We start from the raw sequence: 21,398 nt of genomic DNA on the forward strand, positions 1-21,398 counted from the left end.
CATCCAGGTACACGAGACACGACTGCCATTTGAGATCAGAAAGCACAGTGTCCATCATCCGTTGGAAAGTTGCCGGTGCTGAGCATAGACCGAAGGGGAGCACCCTGAATTCGTACAAACCGTCCGGGGTAATAAATGCGGTCTTCTCCCGGTCACGTTCGTCCACCTCTATTTGCCAGTAGCCGCTGCGTAAATCGAGTGATGAAAAGTATCTGGCGTGGCGCAGACGGTCTAGGGAGTCATCAATGCGCGGCAAAGGATAAAAGTCTTTCTTAGTGACTTTGTTCAGACGTCGGTAATCAACAAAAAACCGTAGGGTCCCATCTTTCTTTGCAACTAGGACCACAGGCGACGCCCACAGGCTCTTCGATGGCTGGATCACGTCGTCCCGGAGCATTTCTTGAACTTGTCTTCGAATTACATCCCGTTCCTTTGAAGATATCCGGTATGGCGACTGGCGTAATGGTCTCTGGCTTTCATCAACTATAATTCGATGTTTTGTGATCGGCGTTTGTCTAACTCTGGAGGTTGACGCAAAACAGTCCTGGAAAGAGTCAATGACAGTCTGCAGGTTGCGTTTTTGACTAGGCAGGAGATTCGGGTTCACGTCGAGTTTAACCGGAGCATTTGTTGATTCGACGGACTTCGTAGTCCCCGTCAACGCGTACTCTCCGGCGCATGCCCCGAGTTCTTCAAAATAAGCAATCGTTGTGTTGGCCGCTAAACGTTGGGGTTCACAACCGAAATTTGTTATCAGTAGTTCGGCCCGCTTATTGTTCAGTTCTATAAGCCCGCGAGCTACACACACTTGCCGACCCAGGAGCAGTGACATGTTGTCTTCAGCGATGCCATGAGCGCCGGCGCTGTCATCGCACTCCACAGTTACTAACATGGTGGTTCTCGACGGAATCACCACGTCATCATCGCAGACCCGCAACTTAGTCCTGCGTAGCTGCGGTTCGTCGCCAACAGTACGGTGTGCGGCAAACGAGACGATCAGCTCCTTAAAGTCAATGACAGCCCCATATTCTTGTAGGAAATCCAGACCGAGAATCAGGTCTTTAGAACACTCAGGTAGCACAGCAAAGCAGCCGGGGAAAGTGATGCCGCGGATCTGAATTCGTAAGGTGCAAACGCCGGTCGGCGTCACAACATGGCCGCCGGCTGTGCGGATCTGGGGCCCAGCCCAAGGTGTCAAAACCTTTCTAAGGGTCGTGGCTAGCCGGCTGCTTATCACGGAGAAATCAGCGCCGGTATCTACCAGTGCGGTTACTTCACAGTTATCGGCGGTTACTGGAATTTCCGTAGAAGCCAACTGCTTGCTCTTCGTCGGTGGGCTCGTTGGGTCAGGTGGTCGTTGGTCTCGTCGTCGCTGCAAATCGTCGAGTGGAGGCTCTTGTCTCTTTCTAGATGCGGCGGCCCTACCCCCAGAGGACGCCGTCTTGAGTTTTCCCGCCGTGGGGACCTGCCTCTGAATTCGCCAGAGGTCGACGGGCGGCTGGGAGAAGAGAATCTCCTTGGCGATGGGGATCGAGACTGGCGTCGCGGCACGGTCTGAGCCTGCAAGTTGGACGTCAGGTACTGTTCAATCTCCAGGGGTCGCTCGCCGTAGCGTGGTCTAGGAGCGTCTGAAGCAAAACCCCTTAAACCCATCCGACGGTAGGAGCAGTGGCGCAGAAGGTGGCCGGGCTCACCGCAGTGGTAGCAGAGTGGCCGGTTCTTCGGCGTTCGCCACATGTCCGCTTTACGCATGGCGGGCCGGAATTCCTGCGGCACGGTGGTGGGCACAGTTGGACGTTGGTACTGCACAGCCGGCACAGGTGAAAAAGTTTGTGCCACTGCCGCAGGCCGTCTAAGTGCCTCGCTGTAGGTCATGATATAGGGTTGCGGCTCCGGAACAACTGGTGCTGGCTGCACCACTAGACGGATTTCATCCCGTACCACGTCCGACAGGGCGGCGACGCTGGCCTGTGGAGCTTCGAAGCGGAGTTTCGCGAGTTCTTCGCGAACGATGCTCCTTAGAAGGTCTCGAAGATCTTCAGGAGGCAGCGTCGTAGGCGTGCAGGTTTGAGCGGCTGCCATACTAGCCTGCCGGCCGTACTGCGCACCGCGTTCCTGCAAGGAGCGTTCCATGCTCACTGCCTCCTTCGTAAAATCGGCCACTGTCCTTGGAGGGTCTCGGACAAGTCCAGCATACAGCTGCTCCTTAACGCCCCGCATCAGGTGCCGCACTTTCTTTGCCTCGGCCATAGCAGGGTCGGCTCGACTGAAGAGGCGCATCATGTCCTCAACGAACATGGTGACGCTCTCAATAGGCTGCTGCGACCTCGAGTGCAGAGCGACTCTTTTCGTTCACTGGTGCCGAATGTCGCCAGCAGCTCGCGACGAAAAACCTCCCAGGTGGCAAAAGAGGTCTCGTGGTTCTCGAACCAGATCTTTGCCGAGTCCTCTAGCGCGAAGTAAACGTTCCTCAACTTGCGCTCACCGTCCCACTGGTTGAAGGCTGCCACACGGTCGAAACTGGCCAAGCAGTCTTCAACGTCCTCGAACCTGTCACCGTGGAACGTCGGCGGTGACCTGGGCGCGTGAAGTACGAAGGGAGTGTCAGCTCTAAAACGTTGAGTGGTCTGGCTACCTGTGGTTGATGTCATATCTCTTGCCGGTTTTGTCAGGCCGCTGAACTCTGGCTGTAGGCATCGCAGGCGGCGGCTCGCTTTGTGGACGGGGGTTGTGTCCACGCACTGAGAGCCGGCTTCAAAGGTGTCTTCAGAGTAAGTGTAAATGGGACGTTACCCAGCACCTCCACCAAATATGTCACGGCTATACAGTCGGGATAGCCAGGTCACGTTTTACTGAACAGCGCCAGGCTGCAGCGAACTCCCGAGCGGAACCCGAAAAAGAGACGACGAAGAAGTCCTGCCCGCCACCATGGCTAAGGCTAGCCAGGATGGCGGTTAAGGCAGTTCGGCCAGGAGACGGCGCCACGAGAATGTCCAGGAATGTGGCAATATATTAGGTTTCTTGGAAGAGCAAGTACTTACCGATTTTCAGCATGGTTTCAGGCGTGGGTTTTCTACAAGTACACAGTTAGTTGAAGCTGTGCATGACTTTGCTCAGTCGATTAACCAGAGAAAGCAAACGCGCAACGCTCACAGATTTCGGCAAAGCATTAGATAAGGTGTCACATAACAAACTAATTCATAAGTTGAGTTATTACATTAAAAACGGCAGTATACTTACATGGATTACAGCTTACCTCTCGAACAGGTGTCAGTTCGTCACTCTAAACAATATTTCTTCTAGCAGTGTCCGGGTTATGTCTGGCGTCCCCCCCCAGGATCTGTTTTGGGACCACTCTTATTTCTTTTGTTTATATATGACATTGTGGCAGATCTTACAGTCCGCGTGAAGCTCTACGCGGATCACTGTATCCTGTATGAAATGGTGTCTTCAGTTGATGATGAAGTTCGTCTAAATAATGACCTAGCGAAGGTGGTTGCGTGGTGCAACAAATGGCAGATGTGCATTAATTTTGAAAAAAAACCGTCTTCATGAAAATAACAAACAAGAAAACGCCTCTTAATTTTGTGTACGGTACTAACAGCACATCATTATTAGAGGCGACAGAGTATAAATATTTGGGCCTATGCATTACTAAAAACCTTTCGTGGTCAAAACACATAGACGCTGTAGTAGCAAACTCAATGCGGAAACTCTTTTTCTTGTGCCGCTCACTAAAGTCATCCCCACCTAGTGTCCGTATATTGGCGCACAATTCCCTCATCCGTCCGTTACTAGAATATGCCGTAATCATTTGGGACCCTTTCACGTTAAGAAACATTCGGAAATTAGAGCGAATACAGCATAAAGTAGCTAGATTTGTTTTTAACTCTTATGGCCGTGCATCTGTGAGCTCGTGAGGCGAAGTGGGTTACCCACCGTCGTAGAGCGCCATCGTGTTTGTCGATTAAAGTTTTTCTTCCAGCTTATAAAAGGACATTATAAAGTTGATACTTCTATTTATTTTATTGCGAAAGCAATACTGCTAGCACTTTTCTGCCGTCGGTGGAGGTCGTTCCTTCGCTCCGGCGCAGCTGCGGCGCGCGACACGTCACAGCGTGACGTCACGACCAGGGGAGAGCCGTAGTCTTCGGCCGTAGTCGTTCCTTCGCTGGGCGCGGCGGCTACCACGTGACGGCCTCCTCGGCCCGCCGCCTGAGGCGGCCAGATGATTAGTTAACTAATTCAATCAATTAGTTAATTACTTTGAACTAATTCCATTAATTATTTAATTTCAATTTACTTAATGGCGAAGAAGAATCTATGAGTAGTGCGGAGCGATATAATCACAAGAGAAGAAAACGCCGTGCGGAAGAAACGCCGGAACAGAAAGAAGGGCGGCCTGCCAAAAGAAGAGTGCAGTATACAGCCAAGAAGAAAGAGCAGAGCATTGTGGTGATTCGAGACGGTGACATCGTGGCTCAGCGACGTGAAGAACAAGAGATAAGAGTTGGCGAGTTCTAGTCTGCTACGCGTGAATTCGAGAAACGAAACTACCGGCAGAACCAAGCGCAGCCAGGTGTTACTGCTTTCGCAATCAGCCAGGCTAAGCCTTCAGCCAATTTTTTTCTTACTCCTCGGGTTATAAAACGAGAGAAAGGCATGCACTAACAATAACCCCTTTGAACGCGCGATATAACTGCTTTAAATATTCTTTCTTTCCGAGGACAATTACTGATTGGAACAAAATTAATAGCGAGACGGTTAATCACAATTGTTTACTGCTGTTTGAAAAGTGCCTGCAAATGTTATGATTTTGAGTTTGTTTATATGCTTGTATTTTGTTTTGTCCCACCCTGCTATGATCTGCACAAGATCGCAGCATCTGTAAATAAATAAATAAATAAAAGTGTGCAAAGCACAGTTTGTCCAAAGACGCCTTCACTTCAACGATCGCATTTGCAACAGTAAAGTTCCAATGACGAGCAGACCAAAAGGTTTGCATTATTTAAGTGTGTGGTTTAGTCCTCCCGCACATTACTTTCAATTAACGCACTCTCATTTCCGAATGATTGCAAAACTGGTTATGAAAGGAACTTGCCTTTGGATAAACGGTGTCGCTGCATTTTTCTTTACGCGTACGAAGAGAAAGGTATCGCCATTGACAACTCCGTCGGAGTGAGCTGTGTGTGATGCTCAAGGGAATGCGTGCCGTATAATCATGTGATCCATGAGGAGGTGGCGGTTAACACCCTTCAGGGGGAACGAGGTCACATATAGTTATCATTATGACTCATCTGTCTCAGGAAGGGAGAGCACTTTGACAGTTTTTCATCCACTGTGCTTTGCGTAGGTTTCGGCAAATATAAATGTGAGGAAAAAAACTACTCGCGAAAACCTTTCGGCCCAACATATTACGTCGGTTTGTTTCTAGCACCTGAGCCACTAACGACAGATGGTATTCTGACATCCTAGCATCATCTGTATATCCGACTGTCTACTATTTTTCCACCATTCCCGCATATTCTACTTTTCTATGTGTTGCTATCAGATATTGAAACTTTTTGGTTTTTTTACATCCCGTCGGAAAAATTTAATTTGCTACTTTGCATTCTTAATTCGGGTTTTAGATATTATGAGGCTTAACGTCCCATAGCGACTCAGGCTATGAGGTGTGCCGTAGTGGGGGGTTCCGGATAATATCCACCACCTGGGGTTCTTTAATTTCGTTAAAACATTAAGTTGGGCTAGTTGGTAACGGCTTGAAGGAATCGTATTCTTAGCGGTAAGAAACAGACACAACACCAAGATACACACACACAGGACACCCGCTAGACTTCAACTATCTTTACTGGACACTTGTACGGTTCTTTAAGTACGCCAACATCGCACAGTACACGAGCCTCTAGCATTTCGCATCCATCGAAATGCGTCCGCCGCTGCCGGCATCGAACCTATATTGAATATACATTCAATTACATTCCTATTACTTCCAATATACAAGTATCGAATATAATGCACCATTCTTCCGAAGTTTAGCAAAATCTTGCTTTATACTGTTTCCATCGCTCGCATCGAGCAGTTAGGACTGCCATAGAAAACCAATGAGAAACGCTTTTGAACATAGCAAGGACGTTAATAGCAAAAAATTCGAGCCTGCCGACGTACGATCTGCGAATATATTGATTGCTATAGTGAAATCTTAGAATGTATGAAAAAATAGCGCACATAAACTCTTTCTCGTTTAAAAAGGCTTTCGTCCAGAATTGTTGGGCATGCGCCATAACCACTGAGCCACCAAGGCTGCTCAGTTATAATTTATCCTATCGCGTTTCACATAATAAATAGCGTTTTTCGATATTGGTTTCGTTTTATGGTTTTAATGGGTTTAACGCCCAAGGGTGACTCAGCCTATGAGGGCCGGCATAGAGAAGGGCTCCGGATACTTCGACGACCTGGAGTTCTTTAATGCACACTAACATCGCACACTGAACGTGCCCGTAGCAATGCGCCTTCATCGAAATCAGGTTGCCGCGGCCAGGACCGAACGTGCGTTTTCGTTTCAGCAGCCTAGCATGTAACCTAAGCCACCGCGCTCGTGTTTTTCGATCAGGCTCGACGAAAATCAAAGTAACCTTTCAATAATCCTTGTCCCGCTCGCAATAATGCTTGCAATTACTGTTTTTTTCCTACGCACGAATGAGCACAGCACCTAATTAACAGAATTAGCCGCTTTGTACTATTAAACTCGTTTGAAAATTCCCCTATTGCTTCCGGCCGCCGCGGTGGCTCACTGGTTGCGGTGCTCGGCTGCTGTCCCGAAAGACGCGGGTTCGATCCAGACCGCGGCGGCCGAATTTCGATGGTGGCGATATGCTAGAGGCCCATGTAATGTGCGATATTAGTGTACGTTAAAGAACCCCAGGTGGTCGAAATTTCCAGAGCCTTTCCCTACGCCGTCTCTCATAGCCGGAGTCGCTTTGGGACGTTAAACACCATAAACCATAAACCTATTTCTTCCATGTTCTCGGCCTTTGTTGTCTTGCTTAATAGGTACTATTGGGACAAAAATGGTATACTCCACGCGGCGGGATCCGGAGCAACGGAAAACTGCGGCGTTTTGGCGAGCTAAAGCACGAAACATTTAACCGAGCCAAGTGACATGCCTGCTGTTAATAACGGTCACGCATTGGCTGTTTCGATCCCAGATGCCGCCTGTAGATGCGTTGCAACGCAGTTTTCTGTTGCTCCGGCTCCCGCCGCGTGGATTATACCACTTTTGTACCCGATAGTACGTCATAGTGAGCCTCTCATTTTCCCTACCTTTGTCTGATCAAGAATTTAAGGGTAGCGATAGCTTTAATTGGTTAATTCCCACATAAGCGGAAATGGTCGCTGTCTACTTAGCATTCATAGATCACTGGGAGCCCTCATACCACTACTGGCGCAATGGTGTAGCAGTTAGCGATGCCGCACTCCACTGGCAGGTGGCTGTTTAAAGCAGAGGCTCCAGTGGGGCTTGTGAGACCCAGGTTGCTCTTCTCGAGCAAACTCTCGCCGCAACAAATCATTAGTTTAACTGCCACGGTGGGCAGGTTGTGGTGACGGCACAAGGTCACGTGATCTAGGTAGCTGTATGGCAGCCTGCTTTTCAGCTCACAACGCCTTCTCCGATGACGACACCGCCGTCGACGCCTGATTTTCTGCAGAACGGGAGCCCAACGCTGTCGAGTTTGTAAGATATAGTGGTACGATTCGTGAAATTCCGGGGAGGAAGCAAACATCACCGGGTAATGTAATTCGGGTAAGAGATAAGCGTTAGTCTTTTTTAGGCTCCGCAGCAGATACCAAGGGAAAGAAAAAAATATGCAAAGGCCTACGTTAGCCCGGTGACACGAATAGTGTAGGAGATATGCTCCAATGAGGCGGCCGCTGAGGGTACACGAGGGCTGCTTGATGACGGATACCATTCTGCCGAGCGCTGCCCCACAAGCCCATTGTTGGCTTGAGCAGGCTTGTATGTGTACTATGTAATTTTTTCAAATAAATAATTTTTATTATTATACGTAAGGTTGCAGAAACGACTCCGGAACAGGCAAGGAGGGGAGGGGGGAGAGGCAAGGGTGGGGGGGGGGTGGCCACCCACCAATATTTCTTTCTTGGAAACAGCGTACCTCACCCACTCCCAACCCCAGTGTCCACTTGTTTGTGCTTAGGGAGATTGCTGACAATGGCTTAAATTCTAGGCCATTATGCCTAGAATTACTGTTCAATGCTGTTTTACTCCCTGTTTTCTCCAAGTTATTGAAAAACTAATACACATACGAATGAGCTCGTTCTTAACAACACATCATATCATGACAATATCATGACGCCCTGTCGGTTTGAATTTACAGAAAAAAAACGCTAGACAATATGCGCTTTGCTAGTGCAAAAAGAAACAATTCTTGACGCCTTCGAAAACAAATTGTACACACTGGGAATTTTTATCGATTATTCAAAAGCATTCGACAGAATAAATCATGCCACACTTGAAGCAAAACTGGAATATTATGGTTTCAGAGTTTGTTTCCTATCTGTTATCAAATCAGTACTATTCTTTTTCGCCCTTGAAACAAGCCGGTTAATTCAAATATTGCCCCGCATTTTGGTCCGTCAATCATAGACTTGCTACCAGCAATAAAAACTTTGGGTACTCTTTTTGAAGGAAATATGCAGTGGAACGCACATACTGACATCGTTCACTCCAAGCTTTCACGAATAGTTGGTATTCTTGCACGTTTTCGTTACATCCTACCGTAACACATCAAATTACTTTTAAACAAGTCCCTTTTCGCATCTATCTTAACGAATGATCACTTGGGATGGGGCACAACGACTTACACAAATATGTCCAAAATCCATGTGACGCTCAAACAGAACCTATATTTGATCAGCTTAGATTTCAGTCACTGCCCAACATGTTCAACACACTTTTATTGAAACGATATCATTTACCATGGATATCATTCCTGTGGCAGAAATAATGACCCTATCCTAGAAAAACTTGCAACCCTAACTTCGCTTGCAAAAACATGCAGTACACGAAGCAGTCAGATTCGGAAGGTTCGCTACACCCGTACTAACTATGGTCGGCAAATGTTGACGTACATTCTGCCACATACTCTTAACTCCTCCGTTGTTAATACGTCAAACTAATCCATTCAACAGTCTATGTATAGTTGCCGAAGTTTTCTTTTAGACATGCGATTTTGTCCCCGTGACTTTATTCATCTCAGGGAAACGTACATACGTGGACTTTGAACAACGCCGTCGCTAAGTCTACGAACCTTTTCCTTATTTCGCGTATTTCTTTTTGTACAGTGCTGTTTTGCGTTGTGAACTTGGTGCTGGCCTATGTCAAGCCATTACAGGCTTTTTGCTAGCCCCCTGTAGCATAACGACTGCTGCATTCTCCCTGTTGATGCTGAAATAGTTATTTGATTTGAACACAGTGTGGCTCAGTTAGTTGGCTCCGTAGTCAGTCGTAAACATTTTCGTTTGAGTAACTTAAACCAAATCATATCCCAACATATTTAATTGACTGACCATGATTAAGAGAGTTGAAACATTCTATGTGGAGACTTTTTGAATGCAGTCGATAGTGTGTGGAATCAGCGTCATATGAAATGCGAACAAGGCAATGAAAGTGGAAACAGCAAACGAGAAGATTCTAAAGGAGAATGAAACTACCCCTCTTGATTTTCACTTACACGGAGCGAACACTACACGACGGAAGTTTCAATAAACTCAGCCTGCATTTTTCTTCCAGGGCGTAGGATTTTGGTGTTTTTGCGCTCACATTCCAGTTATTCTGCTCGTGCTTCATTTAGTGACTTATATGCATAAAACAAATACTTCTTTAAAGAGTGCAGAATATTAAAACTAAGAAAAATGTAATATATATAAAAATGAAAACGTTCAATAATAAAACAAACCTGTAGCCAGAAGGCAGAACAGCGCAAGCTACACACGGACAAGAAAGTAGACGAGACACGCACTTCTACTTTCTTGTCCCTGCGTAGCTTGTCCCTGCTTGTCGTAGCTTTCTTGTCCCTGCGTAGCCCGCGATGTGTTATTCGTAGCCATATCTGCTCACCCCCCCACCTGGCTACAAAGAAAGAAACGTAGCAGCTACATATTGCCAGGTATTCAAGGACAGGATGCCAGTTTTTGCGGCTCGAAGAGAAGCTTCTCAAGAGTACGACCACCACGCTACACAACGTGGCTTCCAGGCTCGCCAGCACGTCCAGTTTCAACAGCATGTTAAGCCAGGAGCGGCAACGGATCAGGGACCGATAGGCAAGAAATCTAGGAGCTTCTGGCACCCGCAGACCAAGCATACAAAGTTCACAAACATCTTAAGGGTAGCGACTGCGTGAGATATGACGCGCACTGATTTGGTGAACTGGCAGATCCAATTTTTGCGGCACTCGGTAGTGCCTACGACACTGGTTCCATCGAAGAACACGAGCACGGGCAGCCAAGCGGCTGAGTAGAGCGCGTAGAAGCTCTTCCAGCTGGCCGTCGCTTTGGCGAGGGACTTGTCGCTTAGGTTTTATACGAACAAGCAGCCGAAGAAGCGACCAAGCCTTGAGTACCAAATGAAACACCGAACCACGAGCGATCCCTTCTCTGGTGCCGCACCTCAGTGCTCCGGATGCACCATGTTCGGACAGTGAGCATTGTCTTCGGTGTGCATAGTCCTCACTTTGATGCCGTTTCCTGAAGGGGTGTTTCGAACTTCACTCTGTGTTGTCGTGACCATGGCGAAAAATAACTGAGAGAAGCAGCAAAGTACTTTCGATCGAAATAAGACATGGCATGTGCTTCCAGAAACGCCACACGGCTGTGGAATTCGTTGGCTTTCCACGGAATTCTGGGACGCTCAGGCATGATCAGTGTACCTGCAGGACTTGTCCTCTTTTTTGAGTGCATGCCTTAACCGAGAACAAACCATTTCATCCATAACAATTCATTAAATACAGCTAACAGCCTTTATTTCTATCGAAAGGCTTTACGATGAAGTTCAATAGGTCTGGAAAGCAAGCCATTATTCAGAATTATTGCCAGTTGACAACGCAAGTAAAACATTCAGTTAAAAACGTCGGGCATTGATCTCTCTATACAAGAGCGTTCGTCTGCCCTGATGGTGTCCGCAGTTCAATTATGTTTTAACATGCACAGATATCTGGAACCTCTCGAATTTATTTATTAATCGGTTCGTCGCATCTCGAACAGCACGCTTCACTAGCAGTTACTCTGCGTATAAAACACTGGGCCAGACATTCTGAAAAATTCAGGGGGCACTTTGACCATCTAAACAGCGTGAGGCGAAAGCCTTTGCATGCAACTTTGGCTGCACGGCCGTAGGCATACATGAGGCGGCTATGGGGCGACTTGAATTGGATAGTCATGACTAATTAGTCATGACTCATCACGAACTAGACATGACTAACTAGTCATGATTGGTTAATGTCTAACTTGTCATGATTGGTCATGCCTAATTAGTTGATGACTAACTAGTCATGACTGATTAATGACTAACTAATTGTGTTGGTTCATGACTAACTAGTCATTAATAATTCGTTCATGACTGGTTAGTTAGTCATGACTAATTAGATGAAGACTGGTTGCTAACTACTCAGTCACTACTAAGTAGTCATGATTTGTTAATGACTAACTATTCATGATTCGTTAATGACTAAATTGTCATGACTGGTTAATGAATAACTAGTCATGATTTTAACCAGTCGGGACTAAATAGTTGATGGCTGACTTGCCATAATTTGTAATGAGTAACTAGTCACGACCGATTAGTTGAAGACTGGTTAATGACTCGTAAGTCATTACTAATTAGTTGATGACTGGTTAATGAGTAGTCAGTCATGACTTGTGACTAGTTAGTTCCAGTTCTGAATTTCACTTCAGATGTAACGGACGGGCGGACGGAGTCATGGCCGCGAATATGACCCATTAAAAGCTTTCGCCTTAAAATTCTCATCCCAGCAATACAGATCGCAAAGGCAACCATCGGTGCATGTGAATGTGCAGGTGCGTCCAATATGATTTCGAATCCCGTTTCCACGCTCGAACTCTTCTCACGCGTTACAGCAGAAGATGAGGTTTCCGCCGTGTTTTTGCAAATCCTGGCGAATCTATTTACACCCCCCCCCCAATTTTCTTTAACAATATTAGTTCATCTAGCAGCCTCTGAATAGTAGTATGTTTATTCTTCTTTCTGGTGAAAGCCGCTCATTAAAATGGTACTTTTGCTGCACAGTGTGTGAACCATGTCCTGCTCTCAATTTCATGTTGTATCTCATTAGGATTAATCAGCGTGAGCGACGTTGGAGCTTAGCAGCACGGTCCACAACCTTATGGCCACATTTTACTACAAAGTGAGCTCAGTTAACGCATTTACTGAGCATGATATGAACAGGAATATGCGTATGAGAGGGAAATAACTAGAAGAATAAGAATGGGGTGGAGCGTGTATGGCAGGTTCTCTCAGGTCATGAATGGTAGCTTACCAATATCCATGAAGAGAAAAGTATATAACAGCTGTATCCTACCGGTACTCACCTATGGGGCAGAAACGTGGAGGCTAACAAAGAGGGTTCAGCTTAAGTTAAGAACAACGCAGCGAGCTATGGAAAGGAAAATGATAGGTGTAACGTTAAGTGATCGGAAGAGGGCGGAGTGGGTGAGGGAACAAACGCGGGTTAATGACATCCTAGTTGAAATCAAGAGGAAGAAGTGGGCTTGGGCAGGGCATGTAATGCGAAGGCAAGATAACCGCTGGTCCTTAAGGGTAACAGAGTGGATTCTAAGAGAAAGCAAACGTAGCAGGGGACGGCAGAAAGTTAGGTGGGCGGATGAGATTAAGAAGTTTGCGGGGATACAGTGGCGGCAACTAGCAAAGGTAGGGGTTAATTGGAGAGACATGGGAGAGGCCTTTGCCCTGCAGTGGGTGTAGTCAGGCTGATGATGATGATGATGATGATGCGTTGTCGGTACCTACCCCGGTAGGCGAGAGGCGTGTGCTGCCGACGGTGGTTGCGGAAAACGCTGCAGTTATGCTCATCATCATCAGCATCATCAGCCTGAATACGCCCAGTGTAGGAGAAAGGCCCCTCCCATATCTCTCCCATTAACCCTGTCCTTTGCCAGCTGCGGCCACCGTAATCCCGCTAAACTTCTTAATCTCATACGCTCGCCTTTCTGCCGCCCCCTGCTACGCTTGCCTTCTCGTGGAATCCACTCAGTTAGCCTTGAGGAGCAGCGGCTATACCCTGCTCAAGCCAATTTTTTCCTATTGATTTCGACTCGGATGTTACCCGCGTTTGTTCTCTCACACATTCCGCCCGCTTCCGATCTCTGAACGTTACACGCATCATTTTTCTTTCCATAGCTCGCTGCGTTGTTCTTAACTTAAGCTGAACCCTTTTCGTTAGCCTCTGCGTTTCTGCCCTGTAGGTGAGTACCCGTAAGAGACAGCTGTTGTTACTTTTCTCTTGAGGGATTCTGGTAAACTGCTATTCATGATCTGAGAGAGCTTGCCGTATGCACTCCACCCCATTCTTATTCTTCTAGTGATTTGCCTGTCGCGATCCAGATCAGCGGTCACTACCTGCCCCAAGTAGACGTATTCCCTTAACATTTCCAACACCTGGCTACCAATTGTGAACTGCTGTTCCCTTGCGAGACTGTTGAAAATTATTTTGATTTTGTGCTAAATTTTAGAACCACCGTTCAGCTCTGCCAATTTAACGCATTGATCATACTTTGAGGTATGCTAGTGTAGATACAAGATAACCGGGTTCTTCGAGGAAGCTAGCCTGGGGTACTCTTATGTACTTAAGCATACTTACGTTTAAGGAACTCCATGGAAATATGAAATCGCTGTTGCGAAGAATGCTTCTACAAAAGAGAAATTGCGTCGGGCAACAGAAACTTGTAGCACTGCGGAAACACTTCTTTGTATGAAAAACCTTGGTTTGTTTTCCAGAAATTTCGACTGGGACGAACGTCACTGAGCTTTTACAGCTAGGTTGTTCGCATCACCTCTAAGTTAGTCCGGGTGCAGTAAGGGATCACTGAACCGAATAGGCAAATCGGAAGGGCCATGTTCGCCGTCTCACGCGACGTTTTGCTTCAATTACTTCGAAGGCATTGTTATCGCTGCTTCGCGTCTTCTGAGCGCTACACTCATGATTTCTCGTCTTGCAGGTACCAAGGCTGCTCATGCAAGCTGACTTCTAATAGTGTGCACGAATGATATATACACGTCCATTTTGCATTGCGCTACTACATAACAGGAAGTGCTTCTCTAAACGTATCGCAGCAGCTCTTTTCAAAACGGCGAATTGATTGTTTGATATCTAGGTTGTTTTTGCTTGCTGCTTCTTAAGGCTCACAGTGTTACTGCCGTGTAGTAATTAGGTCCACCTTACTCCAAAGAGGCCGCGTTGTAGGACGCAAGGTCACAGCGGAAATTTGCCACTTGTGATTAAAACATCAGACACGACACGAGCGGAAGCATCACACGCCCGTGTTGTATCAAATTTCCTCCTTCTGATGCAAGGTATGGGTGTAAGAAGGAAAGGCCAGTTGAGAAGTAATAGGAACCGGTAGATGACAGCGATATAACAATTGGGGAAGTTACAGAAATGAAAAGCCCGCGCTAAAATACTAAAGACAAAAATACAAGTTTGTAACTTCCAGAAAAAGGGCCAAAGCACGAAATTTCTTTAGGCTGAAAAGCGGACAAAAACGTCGATTGCAAAAAAACATACAAGGAAGAATAAAGAAAAAAGAAAAACTTCGGACGAGCTAAAGTTTAGGCTACGTCATAACATTGCTTCATAGCGGTTCACCTGTAAACAGTCGTTTGCTTGAGCTCCACGAGTGAACATAGTAGTCTCTGTCTTTACGTTTTGTGTGGATTATTACCTTAGCGCTAGGTAAAGCAGTCTTGAAAACGTACGGCGCGCTGCATGGATATAGCACAGAGCAAACAAAACAGCCCAGCACACAAAACATGGCACACAGTGCGCGCACTGAATGTGGATATAAAACAATATGTGACATATGTCAAGTTACAATTACTTTAAGAATTTAAGAAGATTCGTAATTTCGTAGAAGATTCGTAAGATAATAATATTCGTAACAGTCGTAATAAGAATACCCGTAGATTTCGTAATTGTTCCCCGCCGTGGTCGGCGCGTGCTCCGTAGCGCTCGCGATGATGTAGTGGGCTCGGCGGTTTCTGACTGTGTCAGCCGCGGTTAAGCGGGGAAAGCGTATTTACCACACCTCAAGACCTAGGCTTTGCCGTCTAGGCACTTCTGCCACGCCAACCAGCACGCAGTTGTAGGCATGAGTGAGGCATCACCCTGTTCTACCTTGAGCAGAACAGAGTGATCAATTTCTAAAATTCAGTGGGCGCATTCAGTGTACAATTATTTATTGTTACTCTTGGCGTACCACTCCGCAAATTTCATTCCGCTTGCATCTCCTCTTGCAAAGACGCGTCATGTGCATTGGTTCTCGCAATAGGTCGATTTTATGCAACATTTCTTTTTATCTGAGGTTTATATTAAGTAGACCGGATAAGCCCTACGCTTCGCATGCAATATAGGGCGGGATTCGGCGCATCTGCTGCCTCATGCCGAGAGTTTTGCCGCTCGTAACCGCTTTGCAAATGTATTATGCGAGTTCAGTGGGAAAGTGGGAGCAGAATATCTTGACACACTGGCTTGCTACGAGGATTTCCCAAAATGAAGTGGTTGAGAGCGGCAGTTACATCTTAGCTCCTGGTATAAACATATACGTGAACTGCAGTCATCACAATGATTATTAATTGATTTCATTGAATTAGGATATTGGCGACGACGATTATCCTGTGACTTCATGACTACCTCAGTGCATAGTCTATGCTCAAAAGCGGCTTTCATGTACTTATGTTGTATGTTTCATGTACTGTGTATGTTGGTGAGAACTCCTGAAACTTTAATTTTTAATAACCTATACATAAGGCCGCGCGCCTCCTCTGTTTTTCCGCAGAGCTATCTCCAAAGATTTTGATCAACTATAGGCTATTTCAAGAGCGAAATGCCCAACAGAGTCTGAGGACTGAACAAATCAAACCAGAGTAACATGTAGATACTCAGAAAAAAGCCAGATATGCAGCTTGAAAATGGCTTTGTTTCCTTGCCTGCACTTCTCTTTGTGTCTTTCGCAGTGTTTCTTTATTTGATCAAGGGAATTAGAGACGTTTGCGAGATTAATTGGGCTAGATTGTACTCGCTACCAAAATTCATGATTGCCGCTGCACTGAAACTAACAGAATATGATAAAAAAAACGTTAACACTTGTCCTCTCTCCTTTGACAACATTCGCATCTCTTCAATGAACAGGTAGAAATGCGTTTGCCAGAACACACGCTGTTTAGATTTTCTCGTTGCAGCACCTGTTTTAGAAAAAGCAGCACACACTGACTTGGTATTTTACAGGACACAATTTTTTTCATCAACATCACCGCGGAAACTGCAGTCGTCTGTTTCGAAAAATGCCGTTACAAGCGGCAGCAGCAAGCGCACATGAGGAGAAAATCTCCATACAGGACTACAACGAGGAGAGATGAAGTTCATAGTTCAGGGAGCGTCATCAAAAGTTAATGGCCTCTTGCAGCGCCTCTCCCCCCTCCCCCCCCATATTTTTTTTCTTGAGCTGTACGCAGAGTTCACAAAAATGCCAAAAGCGTGTGCGTCTCTGCCTACTTCCGTGCAATGGAGGCACCACGGTCCACCTTTCACATCGGATTCGATCTTTTCACTCCCGGCTACTCTGCGCTTCCCGTCACCTCATCGAATAAAAGCATTAAAGCCCTTCACACTGCACCAAGCAGTGGCAGCACATTCTGACGCACACACAAAAAAATGGATGCGACACACAAGGTCCTCCTTAACTGTATGATGCGATAGCGACCATGCATGCTGCTGAAGCATGTGTGAGTATGTGTGCGTGCATGTGTGTGTGTGTGAGTGTGTGCTTGTGAGTGTGTGCGTGCGCTCGCGCGTGTGTGGTATGTGTGTGCGTGCGCGCGTGTGATCGTGTGTGCGTGCGTGCGTGCGTGCGTGCGTGCGTGCGTGTGCGCGCTCGCGCGCGCGCGTGCGTGTGTTCTCTGCGCAGTTCGAAAATCAACCTTATATTAACACCTGGTGTTCTCAGGTGGCGCTGAAGTGTCTTCGAAGACGTTGAAGTGTCTCGCGCTGGCTGGCTGGCTGGCTGGCTGGCTGCTACATTCTGCTGGTTAGCGACCTGTCGCCCTGTTTTCCGTTACATATTTTGGTGGAGGCGCTGGGTAAGATCCCTGTATATGTCTAATACTCCTCCGCATACCCTGGGCTCCAGTCCTTTGCTGGTGGACACCGTTGTGCACCGTGCTAGCCGGAGAAACCAAGGCCTACCTCACGAACACGGGCTTTTGGAGTCTGCAAGAGCACCCACCCATCGACCTGTTATGCCAGCTGCAGCCTACTATACCTTGCAGAATCCGCGACTGCCCAAACCATTCCATGGCAGTCAGCTCGAAGACGTCGAAGACTGGCTGGTCGAGTTTGAACGCGTGGCCTCGTTCAACCAGTGGGACGACGCAGCCAAGCTTCGAAACGTCTTCTTTAGCCTGGAGAATGGTGCACGTACGTGGTACGAGAACCGAGAAGATGCGCTAACATCATGGCACGAGTTCCGCCGACGCCTGCTGGAGACCTACACCAGCACGGATCGCCCAGAACGGCCTGAACGGGCTTTGCAGTCTCGCATTCAAATGCCGAATGAGACTGTAGCCATGTACGTGGAGGATATGACTCGGCTCTTCCGGCGAGCTGACCCGGCCATGCCCGAAGAGAAAAAGGTGCGCCAACTCATGCGCGGCGTTAAGGAGCAACTTTTCGCTGGCCTCGTTCGCAGTCCACCTGGGACTGTTGCTGAGTTTCTCACGGAAGCGGTAACGATGGAGAAGATGCTCCTGCGGCGGTCTACCACCTACAACCGGCCGGTACTCGCCGCTTCACTTACAGAGCCGCTTCCTGCCTTCGGGGCTAACCCTGGTCTTCTCCGCGACCTGATCCGCTCCGTTGTGCGCGAAGAGCTCCAGGCGCTTTTCGGTGCTCCCCTGCCGACGGCCGGCTCTCTCGCTAGCCTCGTCCGCGAAGAGGTTCAAGCCTTGCGACCTTCGTTCCCGTCCGTTGACCCGCCGGCTTTGCCCACGGAGTGCCGTCGTACAACGTATGCTGAAGCCTTGCAACGTCCTGCGCCCTCTTCGGCGCAGTTTCCTCCGTCCAGTCAAGGCTCGCTGTTTTCCGCACACCCCGACATGTACTACATCGACAATCGATGATCACCCCAGCGGAAGACGGACCTGTGGCGTGCTCCAGATCGGCGGCGTCTCTGCTTTCACTGCGGGGAACCCGGTCATCTGTATCGCCAGTGCCCGTATCGGCAGCTTGGGCTGCGGGGGTCCCCTATCGACATGCCACGTCCGCCAAGAGGTCAACGACCCCGGGAGATCGAGGACTACGTAGCCCAGCAGCGCATGGCGACAATTCCCCAGCGGCAGTCTCGGTCTCCATCACCACGCCTACCTTCGCCACAGCCCCAAAGCTCCTCCTGGATGGCGCAGAGACGGTCGCCAAGTCCCCGCCGGGAAAACTAAAGAGAGCGACCTCAGGGGGCGAGGCCGCTGGCAATCGATGCGAACAAGACCCCCCGACAACGCGAACAGCGACCGACCGCGATTTAAAGGCAACGACTGCAGTACCTGAACTCGGAGATCGATTCTCGTTGGATATACCCGTGCTTCTCGATGGCTATCAGGTTAGTGCTTTGGTGGACACTGGCGCTGATTTCTCGATTTTAAGCGGAAAGCTAGCGGCGCTTCTTAAAAAAGTAATGACGCCATGGCCCGGCACGCAGATTCGCACGGCTGGCGGACATGTCGTAACTCCGCTTGGCCTATGCACAGCAAGAGTCCAAATTCGCAGCTCCGCATTTGTTGTCAGCTGCCTAGTTCTACCTGACTGCTCCCGTGACTGCATCCTTGGCGTTGATTTTCTCCGGGAGTATGGAGCTATTATTGACCTCCGAAAGCGCACTGCCACATTTTCTACCGAGAAAGCTGATGTTTACTCCGAGGACTGTCAACGCCGCGCCGCCCTTCGAATATCCGCCGAGAGCGTTTGGATCGCCTCGTTCTCCTTCGGTGAGATACGGTACGGCTGCTGATGGATAGGGCGGGTATCGTCGGGCGTAATGATGCCGTGCTTGAGAAGAGCCGTTTGCCGGACTTTCGACGAAGAAGCGAAACAGGTAGCGTATTCGAGTAGGAGGGCACGTAGTTCTCGCTGTTGAGTCGCCGTAAGGTCCGGGTTGATGTCAAGGGATGGGCGCACAGGTCTAACAGCTTCGAACGCGAAACATTCAGAAACCTCCGCTAAGGGGTCGGCGAATGCGATGGCAGTAGCATGAAAAAGGTGCCGGGGCTCGTTAGAGAAGTTAGTCACCAGGAGCTCAGAGCAGCCGTCGCGGAGATGGATGAGACTTCGCGCTGAGCAGATGCCGTGGGTGAGCAGAAGGGTCAGGTTGCCTTCTGCGACCGCTGTCCCTTCACGTAGTCCGTCGCAGTGAACACTCACAAAAACACTGGCGCGTGGCGGAATATGTAGAAACCCGTTGTGTACTTTACATTCACAGATTCCTTCGGAGTACTCATACCTCTCCTGGCGCAGTGGTGCACAGCGTTACGCGATGCGCCACTGCACTGCGATAACAGGCGCTTCCAGCGGCGGGCCTTGTGTGGCCAAGGGTTGCTCTTCCCGAGCGGTCAGTCATTAATCTAAGTGCCACCTGCCACGGTGGGCATGTTGCGATGACGCTACAAGGTCATGTGACGTGGCGCACCTGCCGGAGCCATGCCCGTGATTTTGTAGCGAGTGCTACACTGGCCGTGTTCTCCCTCATTTATCAAGAATCGACAACAGCGAACGACAGTTTAGTGCATTGTGCGTAGGCGGATGTGCTCTTATTGCTGTTTTCAGGAAGAGATTGATTTGGTTTCGTTTATTCCGGTTTAACGTCCCAAAGTGACTCAGGCTATGAGCGACGCCGTAGTGAAGGGCTCCGGAAATCTCGACCACCCGGGGTTCTTTAACGTGCACTGACATCGCACAGCACACGGGCCTCTAGAATTTCGCCTTCACCGAAATTCGGACGCCGCGGCCGCGATCGAACCCGCGTCTTTCGGGTCAGCAGCCGAGCGTCGTAACCACTGAGCCACCGCGGCGGGGCTTTCAGCGAGAGACATCGCACAGTGAGCGAAAGAAGCGATTTTATTTTTTAACTTACTTTCACATCGAGCCCAGGCAGTTCAGCGTTCGTAGGCGTCAGTGGTAGTTAAACTCACTAACAGCTGGGGAAAACCGCCTTGTGCACAACTTGCATCTCTAGTGCGGTTACAAGAACTTTGAGTGGTAGGCAGGTAATAATCATGAAATAATAGAAGATGGCAGGAAAACAACTGAGACTTGTGACCATCCGTTCGTTACCGTCCGGCTGCGTCTCAGCAATTCTCCATGAGTAATGTGCAGTGTTGTAGGCGTTACCGAAAAAAAGTAACTAAATACGTTACTCGTTACGCTAAGAAAAAAAGAACGCGTTGCCGCCCTACGTTACCTACAAAAAAAGGTAACGCGTTACCGTTACCGTTACCGTTACCGAAAAAAAGTATCGCACGTTACTTTGCCGTTACTCCATGGCCATAAATTTTAATCGGTGCGTCTTCGCTGTAACTGTAACCTATAACTCGTCTTCTCTGCAAGGCTTGTTTTCCAACCAAAAAATCTAAAACCCTGACGACGCGCTCCTATTCTTCAAGCGAATGGAAACTCCGGATGGTCGCACTGTGCTTGCAACAGAGTCTAGGCAGGAAAAGGAGGGAGGCCGTCCTCAGTCACAGTGCTGTGGGGAGTGCGTTGTTCCTTGTTCTCGCTAGGGGAGAACGGGGGGTATGGCTGTGACGGTTGAAAGTTGGAGCGACAGTGTTGTTGAGCAGAAAATTTTTAGAAAGTTTAGTGTGAGGTAGCTCACTACCGCCGGCACAGGAATTAACAAAAGCCCATTTCCTTTTTTCCTCTACTTCGGTGCTAAAGCCAGTTGACTGCAATCCCCTTTTCTGTGCTGTACCATCGTACTCTTTCGACGGCTCTCTTGGGGCTATCTTGAAGTAAAGTGGCGACATTCCTGAGTTTACCCAGAAGAGAGAACTGCTTCCACAAAGAATGCGAGAGTGTCGCCTG

At 48.3% G+C, this 21,398-nt stretch overlaps 1 pseudogene; it reads left to right on the top strand.

Moving 5' to 3' along the window:
- Window positions 1-17,422: 17,422 nt before the first annotated feature.
- On the top strand, window positions 17,423-20,152 carry LOC149326798 (uncharacterized; annotated as a pseudogene).
- The last annotated feature ends 1,246 nt before the right edge of the window (window positions 20,153-21,398 follow it).

This window comes from Amblyomma mixtum, chromosome 10 (assembly GCF_055824585.1).
Source record: "Amblyomma mixtum isolate Tamu chromosome 10, ASM5582458v1, whole genome shotgun sequence".
NCBI lineage: Eukaryota > Metazoa > Arthropoda > Arachnida > Ixodida > Ixodidae > Amblyomma > Amblyomma mixtum.